Raw genomic sequence first — 21,833 nt, forward strand, 5'->3', positions numbered from 1 at the left:
CACCTTGAGCTGGGAGATGCTGTATATCTGAAATGTCAAGTAACCTGACGTAATGAATGGAAAATCAGCGAGAAGGAAAAACAGGAACTGTAGCCAGGAGTCAGGATTACACCAGGTGGGCAGCTTTGTGGAGGCATCCTGCCAAGTGCATAATCACAGAATGCTTTGGTTTGAAATGGACATTAAAGGTCATCTCCTTCCAACCCCCTGACATGGGCAGGGACACCTTCCACTGAACCAAGTTGCTCAGAGCCCCAGCAACCTGGTCTTGAACACTTGCAGGGATAAGGCATCATAACTTCTTTAGGCAACCTGTTCCATTACCTCACCACCCTCGTAATAAAGTATTTCTTCCTAATATCTAATGCAAACCTACTCTCTTTCAGATTACAATGCTGCAGAATGAAGTACTTCTACTGTTTTCACACTACTCACCTTCCAGACTTAAAGTTCTTCTACCAGGAATTTGGAAGTAATACGAATAAATAAATATTTAACATTTAAACTGGTTTTTAAATAAGGTTTGTTTCCATCTGTTCCAGTGCAGCTCATATACTAAAACCCTAATAAGTTGCTCTATACACAAGTTTTGAATAAAAAAAAATAAATTACCACTTAAATCATAGATTAAGCTTCAGATAAAGTTTAGCCCGGACAGAGAAAGACTGAGATTTGTAATGGCTGTTCATGTTCTTGCAAACATTATTGTACTTAATTTTAAGAGTAATAGTAGTCTCATTCAATTCTTGTATACATGCTAAGCATGCAGGAAGTAAGAGACAAGCACAAAGTAACACAAGGTTTGGTAAGCAAAGAGACAAAGAAAAAGAGAAATTCAGAATGGTCCCTTGTTTCTCAGCATCCTTTCAGGATGTCCCACCTGCTAACCCTGCTGCAGGCACAGAAACTGGAAGAAAGAAAAACTGTAGAGGCTTTATTCATAAAATTCAATAAGCTTGGCTAAGCTGAAAGGAAGCTTTCACTGCTCCCTCTATTAATTTCCTGGCCTTTTTTTCTCCCTTTTGTCATTATCTTTTCCTGTACACACCACAAAATACACTTTCAACAAGTAGTTATTTTAACAAATAGTCAATAACTCCAGATTTCACACTTTTACATGGCTGTATCTTCCCATTTACCTGAGAAAAAGAACTTGCACTTCTGGGTCTGAGCATTGGGGCAGGTAAAACCATCTACTCACAAATTTTGCCAGATTCTGGAAAGACTGCAACAGCACCTCCCTGGCACATTGACTCATTCCTACGTGATAAATGAAAGCTAATTTATACCTAAAATTCTTTAATTTTGTTTTCCCAGGCAATAGAAATAATATGCTTCTTGTAAGGCAATCTGATCTATTTCTATTTCTATGCTATTATAAAAATATAACTTGTTTGCTCTATAAATCTATTATTTTTATGTATTATTTTCACTGAGATAGTGTCAAAAATCTTAGACTAATGCTTCATTGTACAAACTATAGGGGCAAGGCAACATTTTCAAGGGTAAGGGCTTTTTCATCTGAAATTCAGAAACCTTTCCTTCAGAAAGGAAGCCTTGGGAACAGATGGCATCCCCCATCTACCCCTTCTGGGAGTGGGAATAGCAGTATAAAACCACATGCAAAGAAAATGAACATGCAAAGAAAATTTGGGAAGATATCTGCTTTTGTTTTGACTTAATGAAAGAGCTCTCAACCCCACACCTGGGAGACCAAGAACCTAACCGTGAAGGGCTGTGGCCACCAGCACTAAACAGCATCATTTCCATGGCAATGTGTAGTCACAGCTAATTAGCAGATGAAGTGTTAATTCAAACGATTTTAGTGAGAAGTACAGGCAGTGATTAACTTTTAGCACAAAGTTTGTTCTAATGAATGAAACTAGTGAAATTTTCTTTAGAGTTTGAAGCTAATCTGATTTATTAGTCTACTAAAAACTCTCGTGATCTCTAGTTTCTTAGCTGATAAAAACATATACATACAAAAATATATTCAGTTACAACACTGTATTGACTGGATGCATCTTGAGGATTGGAGGATTAAATGCTATATTTGACTTTGCAGGGGTGATAAACAGAAATTTAGAGTGAAAAAAAAAAGAACCCACAAGAATTTTCAAACATGGACTAGTGTTGCTATTAAGATTAACAAACTACTCTTTTACAAGGTAGGAATCTTAAGAACTATGCAGTATGTTCTGAGTGTCAAGAAAAAAAAGACCAAAGATAATTCAGACACATTAATAAGATTTTTAAATATTAAGTCATTTTGAATCTATTGTTCCTGGGTTTGATTCAAAACTTCTGTTGATTTCACTGAATTCTGGACTCGGGTTTCAAGTATCCAGTATCAAAAAAGTTTTGTCATTTTTCACAGTAAAGGACCAAGGGATGTGATCAGCTTAGAAGCAGAGGCATGTTATAAAATATAAAGCAAAGAGAGTTCACATTTTTCAGACTTGATTAATCAAATCTAATAATATAGATGTTTTCATCATAGATCCTAATGTATTTGACTAGATAGAAATATCTCTGCCCACATTAGAAGTCATAATTGAAGACTAAAATACTTTTTCACCAACTAAGAATGGCCAACTATTTCTTAATGTGTTAAAATAGCACAGCAGTACATATGGCTTAGAAATTGAGAAATTTTCACACCAGTAACACTGAATAAATTGTCGCATATAATTCTGCACAACCTGTAACTTATTAAATACTCCAGAAAGCAGGTTTGATTTATTGATTACTTGCTTGCTTCCTTTTTTAACAAATGAGAAAACACCATAATGGGATGAAGGAAATAGGAATCATATTCTTTGGCTGCTTTGTTATACTTGGAAAATTATGTTTCTTTTCCATGTTATTGTATATCTCATCATTGTCTCCTGGTTTATCCAATTACTCCATAAACCCTTATGACAAGAATTTTACTTTTTATTGTGTCTTCTTTTTTATTTTTATTGTTAGTTTTACTTAAGACTCTAAGACTCTGAGGAATGGATCTCAATGTGAGCTCATGGGAACTACTGATTTATGCAATAATTTTTTCCATAGATATTTCTGTGGAAATATCTAGCTGCAAAGAACAGCAGCAGTGTCCTCAGAGAAGCGTCCTCCTCCTAATGTTTTCTCCAGGGACTTGACTGCTAACAATTAAGATACCTTTATGACTTTTCTTGTCCTGGTTTATGGTTCTGTTAGTGCTGAATGGATTTGCATCATCAGGCACAGGTGTCTCCTGCTCTGGCAGTCGTGTCCCATGAGAATCCAGCACTGGAATGGGATCTGGGGTTGCAGGTGTGAGGCAATGAAAGAACTGTATGAAAGTAGTGCGACAACAGCATGAAACCACAAGGAAATACACTGCCCAAAAACCACTGAAAAACTGCCTCAGTAAGTAAGGAAAGGATTCAAAAGTTGCAAGCGAAAGAGAGGCTGCAGGATTGCAGGTAGAAGGCCTTTAGCACCACAAAGATTAGGGCACTTTGAGCACTGAGCAACAAGAGGAAGACTAGGATTTCACCATAGAGAACTGGGGGACCCCCAGAACTAAAAGTATTGTATTATCCAGTGATGCAATCAATCACAGAGAATTTCAATAACATACTTAGGAGATACCACCTGATTAATTAATTAATTACCTTGGTTACAGTTGCATTCATTACAGGGAGGGATACAGGGTAACAAACATGATAACAGCCATGAGCAATGCAAGTGTAATGTAGCATTAAAAGTATTTACTGGGGAAGTAAAAATCTATTAATGTCAGGGTGAAAGCTCAGACGAGATATTTTTGGAAAATGTGTGCAAATTCTTTTCAACATGTTTAATAAATACTAATTGAAATGCAGAAAAAAAATTCCTTGGGTAATCAAGTAAATAAAGAGCCTATGTTCCATGAGTAAATGAGAAGATTTTGGCTTGATTACCCTAGTGAAACAAAAGCTAAGAAGGGATGTGATTGCCATCTATAAAGGCAGGTTAAAGAGAAAGATGTGTGGGAGTGTATGGAGTGAAGGAAGGCAGAAAAGAGAGCTGCTGATGAAACACAACCTTGGCACAATGGCAAACAGAAACAATGTGTTTGGAAATCAGAACAAAATGCCTAAATCTCAGGGGCTGTAGCACTTGGGAACAGCCTTTCAGGAAGGATTACAGGGAAAAGAAAATTCATTTTCTGAAATGCCATTATATACTGAGACTTCATGGAACACTGCACTGGCCTCAGTGCTGCAGACAGACCCACAACTCCTTGATTCCTATGACAGGGAAAAGAATGATTTTTACAGTGATGGCTAATGAGATTTCACAGAAATTAGTAATGAAGGAAGGGTTGAGCGATGGATCCCCACAGTAACGGGACAGTTCTTAGGAAAGATGTGTCTGGTGAGAGTTAATAAACTCATTTCTGATGTTATCCTTTGAATTACTTAGGGATGTAATACTTTTAAACTATTGTAAGGGAAGATGTTCGATTTATTTTGGTTTGGATTGTTTGCCTGAATTTCTACCTGTAATTAGAATGGATTACTTTTTATTTCTTTAATCAGATTTTGATGAAAAGGATGAAATAAAAAGTTTTAATGATTTTCTTTGAATGGATTTTTTATTAAAATTACTTTTTAAGATTTTGTTTGTTAAAATACAAAATTTGTATTTTAATTGTATATTATTTTCTCTATGCCTAACTTGCTGATGCATCATGATAATATTTTAACCATTCTATTCTATTTCATTCTGACATTTGACTTATTGAGAAGATCTATTTGTTATGACCAAGTAACACAGCCTACCTTCTGTTCTTTTTAGGTCACTCTGGTGCTTAACATTGACAAGAACTGAAGGAAATTGGAATTTCAGGTCTGGCTAAAACACTTAGACCATAAGTTATGTCACTATGCAATAAAATCTCAAATTTTCCCACTAAACCACAATTCGGATTAAAAAAATAGATAAATAAAGATTCAAATACAAGGCTTGTGAGATGAGAAGGGAGAGACTAAGGTAATGTTGTGTCTTCATTTTGGTTGGGATAGAGTTAATTTATTTCCTAGTAGCTGGAAAAGTGCTGTGTTTTTAGGATAAGAGTGGTGCTGATAACATTGTGATGCTTTGCATTTGGCTGAGCACTGCTTACGCTCAGTCAAGGACTTTTCAGTTTCTCATGCTGCCCTGGCAGAGAGGAGGTTGGGAATGCACAAAAAGATGGGAGGAGACACAGCTAGGACTGGTGATCCAATCGGCCAAAGGAATATCCCAGACCAAATGGCATCAGCTGAACAATAACACTGGGGTGTGTTGGCCACAGGGGTGGAAGCCACTGCTCAGGGTTGGGCTGGGCATCAATCAGCAGGTGTTGAGCAATTGCACTGTGCATCACTTAAATCATACTAATATTTTATGGTATGCTTGGCTCTGGCACTGAATAGCAAACCCTATTTGGAGTGACAAACTCTCTTATTAACACTATGGAAAACAGATTGGTGTAGAGAGGAAATGATGTTTCAATTAGTACAGAGTTGCATTTACACAATGTGATTTCATAAATAAAACATTTCTAACATAAGCAGGTTGTCCTGTCTGTAATACAGCTGGTATAATAAAGCTAACAAAAAATAAATATGAATTTGATGTAACATTTTAAGTGGCATAAAATTCCTTACTAAATTATAAACATTCACAGATTTTTTTTCTCTAAAGCCAAATATCACAGAAATTTAGTTTTACTGGTAATTTTAAAAAGATTAGACACTTCTTATTTGGAGGTGCAACATCAAACTGTCATTTCATCATGACGAAAATTTTGAATTTATTTCAATTCTGTTTACACAACTTCTTAAAGAGTTTTTCTGAATCTCTTTTGCTAGCATATGTGATTATTTTCTCATATTTCTTGGTAAAAATATTTTTATGTGTATTAGATTTAAAATTATATAAGAACATAAAAAACATCCGCTTTTGTTGATGAACAACTTGTTTAACCAAGAATTAGCTATTCTTTGTAGTTTACCTTTTGTATCACAGTATAATCCGTGCTAAGTTTAATTTTCAAACTGTGAACTCAATTTCTGTAAATTCAAATAGAGATTAAAAATACAATTAAGTGTCAAGTATTTTAACCTTCCTGTACTAATTATGAAAGGAAGCCAAATAATAAAAATATATTCATATTTCTTCTTGGTTTTGTCTTCTATTTTCTGTATCAGAACCCTTTACAGACATGTAATAGATAACACACACACCTGTTGGTTCATCAATATATACAGATATGTACAGGTAAAGCATTTCAAGTAAAGCAAATCACGAAACACATGATTGGGTTATAACAGTTGAGATGAGGAATTAATTGAGTTCCTCAGTGATAATGTCTCAGGTGTTTCATAATGCCTTGAAGTCTAGTTCTTCCTAACACTGGGAATTTCAAAATTTTGAAGACACACCCTTTATTCTTTTCGGCATGGTTTTCCTAGGTATCTTCAGTCCAACTAAACAGGCCAAAGCCTACCCCTTGCAAGTCCAAGGTAGCAGTTCTATCAACCCTGCTCCTTACTTCTCCAAGATTCAACAACTCCATCATTTCATGACGACTGCACCCAAAGACAGGCTCCAACCATCACATCATCCACCATTCCTTCTCTCTTCAGACTCTCTGTTTTTTTTCTCCCTGATTTCTCTTTGTCTGTTCCAACCTTAATGATTCTATGATTTTATGATATTCCTCAATCTATTCACTTCTTCCCAGAGCTATATCATGGAGCAGAGGAGTTGCCCTCCCTGGGCACAGTCCTCCAGCTGTGCTCATTGCTGCAGCTCTGCTGTTCCCGCTGGAGCTCTGTCTGGGCATCTCTGTCAGTTGTGGTGGCAACTGAGATCAGAGAGGCCATGGCCTTCTGGTGGGTAGATGTCATTGTTTCCTGGTCACACCAGCAGGGTCCCAGTGCTGTCCTGGTGCCCTTCCTGTGCAGATTGCCATGACCTGTTTGACCACCAGGCCACCAGCCTGTGGGCACTGGATGTGGGGGCTCAGCTGCCTTTGCTTCTGGCCCTGCCCAAGTTTCCTCAGCTGCTGCCACACGAACTGTGGGCTACTGATGGGTGTCTCCCTTACCCTTCAAGTTCCCCTGGTTCTGGAAACCTCCCTGTGCACCATGTTAATGTACTCCACTGCCCCCTGTGTTGGCACCTGAACTGCTCACCTTGGTGGGTCTTCAGCAAAGGAGCTCTGGGGTGCTTTCTTACCTAAGAAGCAAGATCATTCTGTCTCTTTAAAATAATCAATTTCTTTTTTATTTTTTTTTTTTATTTCTTATTAAATTCTTTTTCTATCAGGAGCTTTTATGGCTACTTTTACATCTTGGATAAAAGAGTACTTTTTTATATGCTTTCCTTGCTTTTAAGTGGTCTTGGTGCCTAAAATCATTGACTGAACCCTCACAAGGTTGTTCAAGGTTAGATTTCCCATCCAAATAAAAATAGGACCCTAAAGTACCTCTTTTTCTACCCTTTTTTCATTTCTTCCATCAGAAGCTAAATTGAATTGCAGCCAAAAACTTCATTGTAATGCTTTCGAAAGTACAGAACCGAAGATCTTTTTGGCATCATCATATGTCTGCAATTGTTTATTTTTCTTTCAAGGAAGCATAACTAGCAACAGAAGCATTTTTATTCCTTTATAACAATCTCCCACTTGCATGTATAACCAAAAAATAATAAAAAAAAAGATTTGTGCAACATATTTTAGGGTCTTATCATGAGAACTATGATATAGGTTTCTGTAGAGACCGTCCAAGACATGTTAATGGCACAAATTTCTGCTTGGGCTCTCCATATCCCTGTTCATTTTAGGTGGCTGTTTATGGCTCTGCTGTTATCTCTGTACAGCCATGGCTACACAGCTGGGAGCACACAAAGCAGTTACCTCAACACCATGTCTGAAATATGGTATAATATCCCTGAGAGTGGCAAAACCATAATTTTTGGAACCTAGGTGATCAAAAGTCTGGAGTAATGCCACAGAAGAGAATGAACAGATGAGCTGTTTCTCTTGATTTTAAGGGATTTTAGTGACTTGGCCATGAACAAAGTAAAGCAGTGCCAGCAGTGAGAATAAAGCATGAAATCTGAGTTCAGATAATTTTGGAGAAGAAGCTTTTGTGGCAGCATAGGTATAACTGGTGATGCCAGGGAATGCTGGTCCTTCAAAGGGAGCTCTGTCTTGTGGGATTTGCATCATAAAGGTAAAAGGGCAACCACATAAACATCACAGAGGAGCAGCATCCAGAAAGGTGCTAATGAACTGGGTGCTGATCTGAGCTGAAATCAGGAACTGTGCAAGGAGTGGATAGGGGCAAACTCTGCCTTGAATTATATTGGAATTAGTGTAATTGCCCTAACCAGACACTACATGTAGAGGGATGTAAGACCACAGTGCAGGCAGGAGCTAACTTGTTATTTTCCAGCCCTCTTCATCTGAAAATTTTTTTAGGTGAATGTTTTACCCCCACCAATCCTAATGTTCACATAAATTATGGAGAACACTGAACTTTGGGGGTTTTTTTCACCTCATTCCTAATTTTATTTTTTTAGTCACCTACTTCTTAGCAATGCAACCATAACAAGATAACTTCAGTTAGGTTATTTTTCCTCTTCTGTCTAATGTATGTATTTTTATTTTTAACTAATATTAGGCTTAAAAAAAAGACTTCTGGATAATAAGGTGTTCATGTTCCTAACAACATCTTTGTAGTGAAAGAAAACAATATGATAAGCTATGCAAAGTCTGACAGTTCATAAATACAAATACCTAAATCTGTTTGACCAGAACATGTGTACGAGAAAGCTATTTGTTCATGATATATGAGATGAAAGTCCCTGACCCCAAGAAATTGAGGGATGAAAATCAGATGGTTATGATTAATATTATGCAAACTATTTTACAAGTAAACCTAGAGCAGTGGAAATTGCTTTCCTTGCAGATTGGCTGGGAGGATTTATGAAAAATCATTTTCATTTTTACCTTTCTGTGAAGTCTTGAATATCTCAGAATAAAAATAAACAAACAAAAATTCAAACAAAGCTCAACTCCGTTGTCTCTTCCTGATCCCCACCCTTAATTTTTTTCTTTTTGTACAAGCAAAATTGTGTGACTCATTGCAGAGGGAAAAGGATTAAATTAGAATTAAATTTGATGCTTAATATGATTCCACTTTTTCTGCTCTAATGGTAGAAGAAAACAATCAGAAAGTGGCTCTTAAAGTAGGAAATAAATCACTATATGTGAATATATTTGAAGTTTTCATGTTCTTGTGTGTTCTTCCTTTTTCAAAAAAGAGTGTTTTGCCATTGCTAGACAGGGATCCTCAGAAGGGTGACTGAATGGGAGGCAGCATAAATGCTTTCAGAAATCTGAACCTCCAAACACTTGATTAGGGTTGATTCATATCATTAAAAAATGCTTCTTCATCTGTCAGTGCTTGTGTTGGGTCTGTGTCACCACGTTTTGGTAGTGAGGAGGCTACAGGGGTGGCTTCTGCGAGAAGCTGCCAGAAGAGTCCGGCAGAGCTGTCCAGCAGAGCCAATGCCAGCCAGCTCCAGGACAGTCCCACCTCTGGTCAAGGCTGGGTCAATCGTGAATGATAGTAATGCATCTGTGCTAACATATTTAAGAAGGAAAAAAAGTTAATGGGCAGATGAAAATTGCAGTCAGAGAAGAGCAGAGTGAGAACATGTGAACAGCAATGCAAATTCCCAGGGTGGTGCAGAAGGAAGGGCAGGAGGTGCTCCAGGCACCAGACCACAGATTCCTCTGCAGCCTGTGGTGCAAACCATGGTGAAGCAGCTGTGCCCCTGCAGCCCAGAACCCACCCTCAGCCCGTGGAGGAGCCCACGATGGAGTGGGTGGATGCCTAAAGGAGGCCGTGAGCCTGTGGGAGGCCCATGATGGAGCAGGGTCCTGGCAGTGACCTGCTGACCTGTGGGGAAAGGAGCCCATGCTGGAGCAGGTTTTCCTGGTAGGATCTGTGGCCCAGTGGGAGTCCCACTTTGCAGCAACATGTTCCTGAAGAACTGCACTCCTTGGAGGAGTGACCCACGTTGCAGCAGTTTTGTGAAGAACTGTTGTCTGTGGGATGGACTCATGCTGGGGAAGTTCATGGTGGGGAACAGGGGAAGGACTTCTCTCCCTCAGCAGTGGCAGAAAACAGCCTGTGATGAACTGACCATAACCCCCATTCCCCATCTCCATGCATTGCTGTGGAGAGGAGGTAGAGCTTGGGAAGGAAGGCGGGGTGGAAAGAATGTGTTTTTAAGATATATTTTACTTCCCATTATCCTGCTCTGATTTTGTTAGTAATAAATGTAATTATTATATCCACTTTAAGTTTGTTTTGCCCATGATGGTGATCAGTAAGTGACCTCTCTCAGTCCTTATCTCAACTCATGACTCCTTTGTTATATTTTCTCTCCTCTGTCCAGTTGAAGAAGGGAATGAGAGAGCGGCTCTGGTGGGTATCTGGCATCCAGCCAGGGTCAGCTCCATATACTGCTATAGAACAGGTCTCTAGCACCCAAATTCCTGAACAAAAAAATGCCTTTCCACCCTAATTACATAGTTCTTACTTTAGGAAGAAAAGAGAGAGAGTGAATATTATATATAAACCGGACTAGAGCACCTAGTGTGATGAAAGGATGAAATCAGTTTAGAGTATTTTCTACAGATGTCCTGAGTGATTTTTTTTCTTTGTAAAATATAAATGTGTGGTAGAAATATTGCTTCTGTTAAAAGCAAATATTTTTGTCTGCTTCAAATTGTTACTCATTGAGAAATTATACACCCCCCTCATTGTCTGTTTTATGCTTTTACAGTTGAAAAGAGCAGTGGGAAATGACTATTGATTTGTTGCACAATTTCTTCTTGCATATCTACTTCATCACATTTATATACTACATAACCTGTTTGTGTATTCCTTCTTGGGACATTATAGGACTCCTATATCTGCTTTCTCTTTCAATCCAAGAGCAGAATTCATCAGAATATTATGTAAAATAATCAGAGTTTCATGTAGATTCACTTTCAAGGGATATCTGTAGAGAATACCAATATAAAATATAAAGATCAGGTGTTCAGGTGGTACAAATCACTGTAGGTCTACTTAATGTTGCAGTTGTATTAATTTGTAGTAGCTGGGTATCTTAGAATCATAGAATCTTGCTTGAAGACCATAAATGATGTTTATTTGCACCAAATCAAAGCCAATCCTGACACTGCAAGGCAGTTTCCAGTGGAAACTGCACGTTTTTGATTTACTTAAGTCAAAGGATCCTTTCTGCTTCACTTATTGGCTTATTCCAACAGGACTGTCCTAAAGTAATTTAGATGAAAATTCATAATGAGGTTGAGGTGCAAAACCCCATGAGGTCTGCATAAAACTACTACAGATCAAGAGAATTCCTTTGTCAATGGTCAAAGAGGAGCAATCATTGACATGGTTTATTTTCCCCTCTCTTGCCCCTTGGAGATGAGTGTGACGCTAAGGGAAAAAGAAGTTGGAATAATGATATCAACAGTCCACGGTGGATATATGAATTGGAGCTGAAAAGGATCTCAGTTTTGTCATGGTTCTCTTATAAAAGTGTATCCCTCAATATCCTGTCTTGAGGCGTAAGGAGCACTGAAGATGGCAATATCCCTGAAGATATCAATATCCTGCAGGATGCTCACTGCAATATGGACTTCCTGGGAATAAATGACAAGAATCTCAAACACTGACTCTGTGTCCAAATCATTTGGCAGAGCTCACTTTTTACCGAGAAATCACATGAATCAGAGCAATGACCAGGCATTTTTTCCTCTCTAGGGAAAAGTTATAGCTGCTTGATGTGAGGTGTCAGATCCCCACAGTGCATGTGAAGAACATCTGAGATGTAGTTAGTTGTTTCCTTCGTAGAGGTTGTGCAGGAGAACTCATAAATTCAGAGGTCCCGAATGAGTGTATGGGTGTGTTTGAGGAAAGCTGTTCAGATATAGGATGATCTGGTCATTCATGGAAGCACAATGGGAGATACACAACACCATTGTTCAATGGGGAAGTCCCTCAGTAAGATGCTACAAAGGTTGCACCCTCTACATGAATTTGGGGAAGGTCAGAGAGAAAGAAAAGATTGGCTTTATGTGCCTAAATCCTTTATAACATTTAGCCTTAGGGGTCTTGTGAATATTTTAAGGAGGGTGTAGGAATCCTCTTTGAAACATTATCATCTTTGCCTTGTTCTGACATGCAGAAAACAGCCACTGCATGGTACAAACAAACTTTGCTGAACTTTTCCCACTAAAGAATAACATAGTGAGATCTTGGAGGAGGAAGTGCTGGTCCCTTAGTTTTCCATTACTACTTTCTCTTAAAGACTGATACTGAAACCCCATAAGCTCTATTTGTAGGGGTTAAAACAGGAGCATTCTCAATTTCTATAGTATCTTTTAAACAATATCCTCTCTTTCTACAGTATCTACCAAGGTTGTCAGAATACTTTTGAGTGGAATAAAAATATTAATTTTAGATAGAATCAATGAATCATTTGGGTTGAAAAAGACCTCCAAGATCACCACTAAATTCCACATCCAATCATTTCTTGAAATTCACAGATTTCTGTGACATCTGAGAAACTTCTGAAGTTGCAGTAGAAACTGAGTGGGGATTTGCTTTTCAGAGGATCTCATCTTCTGCTCAGTAATTTGGAGCATTCAATACCTCTAATGAATTTAATTCTGATTTATTTTCTCACAATCGCAAACTCTACGGCAGATAACAGAATCACGGTCTTATCCCTTAGACCATGTGAGTGTAGAATTCCACTTGCCCTTAGTGAAGCCTACAGGATTTTTCTTGTTCACATGATGGCAGAATTCAGATGAAGGTATGGGAAGAGAAAGACAAATTTTAACCAAAATATAAAATAAGACTAAGAATCAAGAAAATTTTGGAAATGATGGTCCTTGATATTTTCAATGTACTTACTTCTAAGCCTCAAATTTTTGTTTCTATTTAAAAAAAGTGTAGAAAAACAAAACAATAACTTTACTGGGTCACATTCAATTGGGGATTATATTTACCTCTTCTACAGCTTCAAGTGAGTGCATCAATTATCTAAAGTGTTTTAATGGATTAGTCAAAACTGAACACTGTTGGTAATAACAATAAAGAAAAAAATCTTTTGCCTACTTAATATCTAGGTAGATATTAAGTTACTGAAAAAGAACTGAGAGATGGAAAAACACAAACTTAAACATTTAGCATCCTTAAACAATATGCTTATTGCTTATTGCTTATTAATTATAATGAAGTGGTATTACTGATTAATTTATTAGGAAACTTTATGAATGAAATTTTCATAAAGAGAAGCCTTAAAGTAAATCCCTCAGCTACCTAGTTTTCCATACTTGAGGAAATAAAAAGAAAGATACTCTTCTAGGGCTGAAAAATATGGCAATCCTCTAGAAAAAGGAGTATGTGAAGTCTGTCCTCTGTCTATAGTATCATTTCAAAGCTTGTAGAATATGAGCTGATGCTTCTGACCATGGAAGATACAGACTCCTAAAAGATTCTGAATTAAAATGCTTGGTTTTTTATTCAAGACAGAGTGCAATCAGTATGGGCGTTCTCTGAGTCCAGCTCAATTAATTGTTGCAATAGAGAGGCCTTGTTGTGTGCTGGTTGCCTTATAGAATCACTTATGAAATTAAGAATTTTCTTTTTTTTCTTTTTTTGTCTCTCTCACTCCCATCTTCACTTGTGGGTATTTTTTTGGGAAAACCAAATCTGACTTTATATTCTTTGATTGCTTTTAATCAAATTTTATCATACTGAAACATACATTACAATTGAAAATGTAAAAAAAAAACCAAACAACAAAAAACACACCAAGGAAGTGTAGAGAATAAAAGATAAAATAAAAGTTTCTGAACAACACAAGAATGATTTTATTTCATACAAATATTTTTTTCTGAAAAAAAGATCTAGAGAGACAATTATTTTCCCAACTACCCTTAGTATTGATGGACCATTTTGTTTATCAGTCTTAATAAAACAGCATGAACACTTCAGCATTTAGAGGCTTTATACTATTAACTTTCCCCAGGAGATGTGCTCTACAAAGGAGACTTGAGAGAATATGACCTTTTGTTAAAGGGATAAGGAACTGATACCCTGACAGTAAATATAATATGAAGACATAAACAGAAAATGAATTTGAGACTAGCTAAAATAAGCAAGAGATCAAATATTTAGATTAAATTGGAAACTGGTAAAGAGTTTCCAAATTCAACTGCTGAAAGTGATTAGAATTTGTTATTTAATTTTCTTTGCTGTAGGATCCAATCAAACTTGAGATATTTTCATATTCATGGATGATTTTGGAATAATCAATGTCATGTCTATGCAAATATTGCCTGATTAAAGTGATCTCTCCAAACAGAGATTAATAAAGCTACTAATGAGATTTGTATCTCCTGTATTTAATTTAAATGTTTATGTGAATTTCAAACAAAACCCAGAAACAGGCCCCCTATATTTAAGAGAAGACATTTAGGAGCCTTACAATGATCCATAAAGAGGAGACTGTGAACAAGAGCTGTAATAGGAAGTACATGATGTGTCTGAAATCCTAACCCTTCAGGAAAGGTAGCTCTGTTCAGACCTTTTAAATCAGTCTTCAAAGTAGGTGTCTGCAAGTGTTCCCTGGGAGAAATGAACTGTGTTAGCTCCTGGAAATGCAAACACAGAAAAAAGGAATGCTGATGATCATAATAGTTAAACAGAGGGGAACTCAGATTCTCCCGAAACTGGGCACTGCTGTCAGCAGCTGCATATTAAAAGAATAATTATATTTTATGTTGAGTATTAGAGGCATAAGACATTCCTAACTGCTTCTTGTTTTATTTTTATTCAGTTCATGGGAATAAATCTCAAATGTGCCTGCATGTCTGAAAATGGTCAGGCCATTTTACACAGATGTTTTTGATTAATCCTTGAGCATTCCATTTTGTTTTGTTATTTAAGGGTTATAACCCTGTAGACACACTGACAGAAGCAAGTCTTTTTGGATAGTGAGACGGATTTGTGACTAATTGGAGGACTTCAAGTGCATATATCTTCACCTATCACAGTGAAGATTTCTTCTTGTAAAATGGACTTTGGGGACAAGGTGACTTCAAATGGACAAGCTTTATGCTGTCTTTTAAGATAGAAAGCTGTCATTAACAAACATATAATTTTTGGTCTCTAAGTTAATTTCTGGATCTTCACCTAACCTATTTTGTTTACTCTGCTCTAATAGAAGGAAAGCCTCTTTTCTGTTTTCCAAACAGTCCCAGTTCACTGGAATTTCTTTCACTGATCTAGACCTATTGCAGTATTTCAGTTCATCAAAACACATTTGATAACCCAAATGTGCTGTATTCACAGTCCTTTAAAGAACTAAAAACATTGCAGTCCAGCAGGAGTTATTCAACAAACACATTTTGCCTCTAAATTGCATGTTATCTATGTTGCACACATTAGCATAAAGAAATAAATTTGCAAATTGCTATATTAAGGGCATATTGCTAGAATGATATTTACTCAGCTTCCTCTAAATTCAGTAGAAATAATTTTTGCATACTATAGGAAAAAATAATAGGATCTTTATCAGCTGGAGGCGAGGTGAGAAAAGAACCAAAAAAACAGGTGCCAAGAAATTAGCTATTTTTTGCTATGTCTACAGAAATTGTTGTGTGTGTGTCTATAACATTACATCCTAATGTGCTATTGGCAATTACTGCCAAGTAATTAGAATCATAGAATGGCTTGTGTTGGAAGGGACCTTAAAGATCACCTAGTTCCTTCCATGGGCAGGAATGCTGTCCACTAGATGAAGGTTCCCAGGTTTTTTGATGAAGCCCGGGATATGGTTGGCTTTCTGGGCTGAAAGTGCAAACTGCCAGCTCATGTCAAGTTCCTCATCCACCAACACCATGAGTCCTCCTCCTCAGGGAATTGTTGCTCTTCTCTGCCCAGACTGGATTAGTGCTTGGGATTGCTCTGACCCAGGTGTAGGACCGTGCTCTCGGCATCCTTGAACTCCAGGAGGCTCCAACATCTCCGCCTCTCAAGGCTGTCCAGGTCCGTCTGGATGCCTTCCCTTCCCTCCAGTGTGTGACTGCACCACACAGCTTGGTGTCATCAGCAAAGTTCTGTGTCACAAACAGCAATGGTTATACTTTAGTGTGTCAATCTCTTATTTTTAAATTGGCATTAATTTAGATGGCATTTAATTTAATTGTTTGCCTCCATAGCAACGCAACAACCCCTCACGTTGGATACACTATGCCTTGATAGAAAGAATAGTGGTGTAAGGCCATTTAAATGCAAAAATCCCTGGATCAAGAGCTGGGAACTCAACAGAACTTGCTTGTCTAAGCAGCCCATGCAACTTGGGCCAAAAATTTAGGAAGTTGCAGTGGAGTTTACCACACATAGCTCTGATGTCTTCAGTAGCTATATTTTTCTCTTGAGTAGATCTTCTTAAGCTCCTGTTGCTCAAATCAGAGAAACAAATTTCATGAACTGGTTATCTCTACATTAAATATTTACTGGTGAATAAGGTAAATAAAGGTTGATGGAAGTTTTTTGCTCTGGGTAAAGGTCTGAGGCCCAGAGGCAGGTTGTTTATCTGCAGATCCTGTCTGAGTGATCAATGTTAGACAGTTCTTTCTAACATCTACACAGAAAAGTGTTGTAGTAGAAATACATAATGAATTATGTTACAAAGAAATAGGAAAAGATGAATTTCATTGTTTTGAATGCAAGTACTTTGGTTTTTCTAATTTATTTGGTAAATTTCTTTCCAACTGAATTCCCTAAGGTAGTAACAGGAATCTTCACCTGAATGTTTTACTTACCATGTGAATTCTAAACCCAGGTTTGGTGTTTTAATCATTGCAGGATTTTTCAGTATTTTTTATTCTTATAGGACACTGTACAGATTACAAAGATTCAAATAGTGATGGAGAATCCATTTAAACTTTATTTTATTTGTAATATCCATAGAGTTACTGTAAATCTCAGATGATCTCTTTCAAGCCAGTGTGGAAATTCTGTGATTACCAACAGTGTTGAATTACCTTTTCTTATTTTCTTGGTTTAGACATTCATTTTCCTGCTGTCTTAGCTTTTCAGTGCACACTATTTATAAAATAAAGGTCTTTCAACTTGAAAATATAGACTACTGAGCACAAAGAAATGAAGACATGGCCAGCAACTCTGCATTCCTCTCTGCAATGTAATTCAACAGGTGTTCTTCTTTTTCCTAGATTGAATAGTTCTTGAGAATGAACATGCGAGGAACTGTCCTATTTAAGTCTTTTTATTTTGAAAATAATTTTACTTATGGTTTTTCTTTTTTTTTTTTTTTTTTTTCACTTAACAGTACACCACAACCAGGGAATGTTTCTAAAACAAACTGACAAACGCGAAAATCGGAGAACAGTATCATTTTGCACTTACTGGTATGAAACTCCTCATTCAATGCAGATGTGATAATGTGACACAGGCTGTGCAGTCCTGTGTTCAAAAAGGGATAACAAACAATGCACTAGATAGGTATAATTAATGATGTGCCTTTTAGAAAATGTCTGGGCTGAAATGCCATGAGCTTTATATTTTGTGAAATACTATCCACAAATTCCATCCTTATTTTAAGCCAAGGTCAGGATTTCCTTTAGAATTTGGATTTTTTTTTTTCCCCAAACACCTACATAGATCTATATCACATCAATTTACAAGGATAAAAAAACTAAAGGAGAACAGCTGAGTGTCCTTTGCATAACAGAGAATGTCCTTTGGTTATTGTATTGCAGTAGGTTATTTTGTTTCTGTTCGTGTTGTAAGGGATTAAGCACCAACAGGGAATTTAAAATTATCATAAATTTTATTAACTCTTGTGGTCTTGCTCTCTTTGAGATGTTGCTTTTGGGATGGCAACAAGTCTGAGATGAAAACAAGCAAAAATAGTCGTGTTAAAACAGAAATACTGATGCTGGATTTACTCAACAACTTTTATTTTATTTTTTTTTTACATTTTATACTGTAGAACATGACTCTGTCACTGAAGTGGTAATATCAGAAAGTCACTGTGTACATTTTTGTAAGTAGGCTCTGTGTACATAGTTTTGGATGTAGAAATAGCTACTGGCAAACACCAAGCAGAAGAGGTACGTGCCAAGAAGCTGGTGTTTGGAAGTTTCCCAAGGACTGGCAGTCCTTGAGATGAGGATTCCTGTTTAATCTGCAAGAAGTAACAAAATCAGCACACCAAGAGCCTGATCAATCTGTACAAGGCCACAGGGACCAGTAGTGCCACAGATGGGTTATGGAACTCAGCCTGCACCCAAATCGAAGGTGGCTGTGGATGAAGACTATGGGGTTGCACAGGAGAATCAGGAAACAAGGACCATTATAGGACGCTTTTTAAAAGATGAACTAGTAGCTGCTGGCAAGGCAGCACAACCCTCCTTTTCTGAGGAGGCAGGTGCTGTTGTCAAATTGTGGTTGAGATCACTGAGATTGCATTTGGGCTGCCCTCCAATTAGATAACTGTAAATAAATGTGTGTGTGTGTGTGTGTGTGTGTGTGATTAAGCATCATGAACAAATAAGTGGATGTGTTGGTTGACTATAGCCTCTATAAATAACAGTTTAGCTTTATCAACACTACCTTACTGATGAAAAAAGTTAGATTCCCAAGTGAGGCAAAGGGAATTTACAGCAATCTCTTTCTCACCAAAGAGAGGCAAGAGGTAGTAGAGCAAGTGGATAGGGCACTGTGCAGGATAACAGGAAATTGGGTCCTGCATGCATCTCCTTGTTAGCCAAGTGTGCAAGTAGTTAATAGAAAACTTAATATCAGAAAAATCTATAGCTTAATACATAAGTCGCTTTTTGGGGTAATCTGGGTTGAAAACTCTAAATAGAAAGCACAACCCAGATTCTTCGGCTTTGCCTTTCTCTTGGCCAGGGACAAGCTGGGAGTGGTAGGTATAAGAAAGTTTATTTTTTTACCTAGATCCAGAATAATATGCAGATTTGTGAATTCAGACTTAATCTGCAGCACCATAAATGTTCTCTGAATAGTTATATGTATACACATGTTCTTTGATCACAATGTTGATTCAAGAACTTTCTTCCCTACATGAATGTACATAATTTAATCCTTTTTATGAATGGAGTTCTGAATAGTAAAAGAAATAAAAGATTTAGGTTAAAGGTAAAAAATCCAGACCACTCTCTCCACAGAAGTTCAACACTCCTAATAATGACATGAGAATTAAATCACAGAATCATAGAATTGTTAGAGTTGGAAAAAACCTCTAAAATCATCAGTTCCAAGCATTGTGTGAATCTTGACTGTAGTGTATTACTGATTAATGTCAGCAATAAAATAAACTTTCCTATTTTGGAAGTTCTTTTGTTGATTTTTGCTGCTACTTTGCAGATGATATTTATCTTTGAAAATATTAGTTGTTAAAAGACTACCCTGTTCTGGTTTTGTTTTTAGTAACAAGCTGATCTGGTAGCAGCTTTCCATCAGATGATGGAAAGCTTGTCCAAGGGTAGCATGAAATGATAAGCCAGAGTTTTAACATTGCTCAGTAGAAATATAAGGTGCAATTCATAATTGGAGAAGCTGCTATGCACAGTTTGATGCTTACATGACCCAACGATGACTCAGACTCAGCCAGTAATGGAGGCTGGCAGAGTCTGGAAGATGGCAACAGGAATTCAGTGTAATACAACATGCTGATGGCAGCTTGCTACAAAATGAAATATCCTGGTGCCTGCATCGATGTGATCCAAGATGCACAGTTCAAAGGCACAAGCTGATCTCAAAAACACCCAGTCTAGATTGATACAGTCACTTAGTAGTGTCACTGGTGTTTGGCTCTAGGCTGTTTGCTGTTTACTGGAAGGAATTCAGCATTTGTTAGAATGATCTTGCATTTAACTAGCAGAGAAATGCCTCAGCTGCTAAAGGAATGCATTCAACTTCTCAAAGCATGCTATTATGAATCAGGATGGTTTCAGCACTAGCTGGGCATTTAGAGTAATCTGGTTTGTGCATTATTGGCATCATTATCCTGATTATCAGCGTCTACTTGGCTTGTTTATTTGTGGATATAAATCTGTGTGCTTATGTTGAATACTCACTGAGCATGCAGAAATATTTCAGTGCATAAAATTTGGCCAGTGATTTTATAAGGTTAAAAGACCATTTCAAAATGACTAGGTCACCAAACCATCATTAAAAAAAAAAAAAAAAAAGAGAAAAACAAAACCAAAAAAAGCAAATTTCCTGTAATTTGAAATATCCACCAGTCAGAAGCCTCAGACTATGAACTACATTCTTTATCCAGATTTTTATACTGTGCCCATGTATCTGAGGATTGGCTATGATTTACAGGTAGAATGACTCACATAGGGCTCACTGCATGGTTTGCACCCCTAGATACCTGTTCCACAGCAGGAACAGCTCAGTTGCTCATCTTGCAGACTCTGATTCACCACATGTTACAGTCGCTTCCTGCAGTAAGGAAAATAAATGCCAAGTTGGCTTTTGCCAGTTTGTACCAGACAGAATTGGGGGGCCTGCTTCAGAAAAGGTTTGGATGCGTGGTTAGGTGACCCATGATTCTTACCTGTGATCACCATTTGTCAGTCAGGTGTACGTTGAATAGAATTTCCTACAAGAGCATGACCTCCAAGATCCCAGGTTGAAGGTATCTCTTTTCATTCTCCAATGTAAAAAAAAAACCCCAAAAACAAACCTCAGAATAAACGACTACCACCACCACTACTAAGAACAAAACACCCTTCCCCCCTTTTCAATAATAATTTATTTGCTAATTTTGTCCATAGGATGGTAATTAATAATTTCAAATTGATATCTTAGACTATGAAGAGTTCTCAGTTAAGTTTTGAGTTCTACTGAGGTTGATGGTTTGTAGCCCTCTTTGGTTAGAAGACTAGGGAATGAAAACAAGTTATTAAATGTCTAATGTAACCAAGACCTAGATCTTGGTCTTTGTAGATTTGGGTAAAAATGTCAGTAAATTGAATTCCTGTTGTATTTTTTAGTCTCTCTTGGTTGTAAATCACCACATTTTGGGGAGAAGTTTATTCTTGCACAGTCTCACTTCTTCCCAGTCTAGAATGAATAGGTAACTCAGCTTTTTCCTTTCACTGAAGGAATTTAGGAGGAGGAAAGTGAAAAGATTAAGTTCTTAATGGCTAAAAAAATAGAGAGTATACTGTTGTCATGATCTGAAGGCTTACATGGTCTGTGGGTATATAGAGATTTTGGTGATGGGTGTGTAGGATTCCATAATGCACAAGAAGATTTATCCTCTAAATTTCTCTAGTTTATTGTAAAGTACCACAAATAGCACAAAAAAATCACCATTAGCAAGTATAACTATAATTACTAAAGTGGATATATAGCTCTTTCTCAAGCTGTCAACAATCAATAATATACTAGTATGGCAATAATCAATTACAGAAATAATCAATATTTTTTCTCACTAGGTCATCTTTATGGTACCTTACATGAACTGTTACATAAAAAGCAAAAGTAAGCAAGTAAGGGAACCTCCAACACTCTTAATAAAACTTTATTTTTCAAATGGACCAGAATAAGGAAGGTCGAAGGGGAAAGTTTCCCTGAATATGAGCATCTTTTAGCTGCAGTTGATGTAATATTTTAAGAAACATGTAAGTAGTTGATGATGCAAATTAAGTGCTTTTT

This window comes from Pseudopipra pipra, chromosome 1 (genome assembly GCF_036250125.1).
Source record: "Pseudopipra pipra isolate bDixPip1 chromosome 1, bDixPip1.hap1, whole genome shotgun sequence".
Lineage (NCBI taxonomy): Eukaryota > Metazoa > Chordata > Aves > Passeriformes > Pipridae > Pseudopipra > Pseudopipra pipra.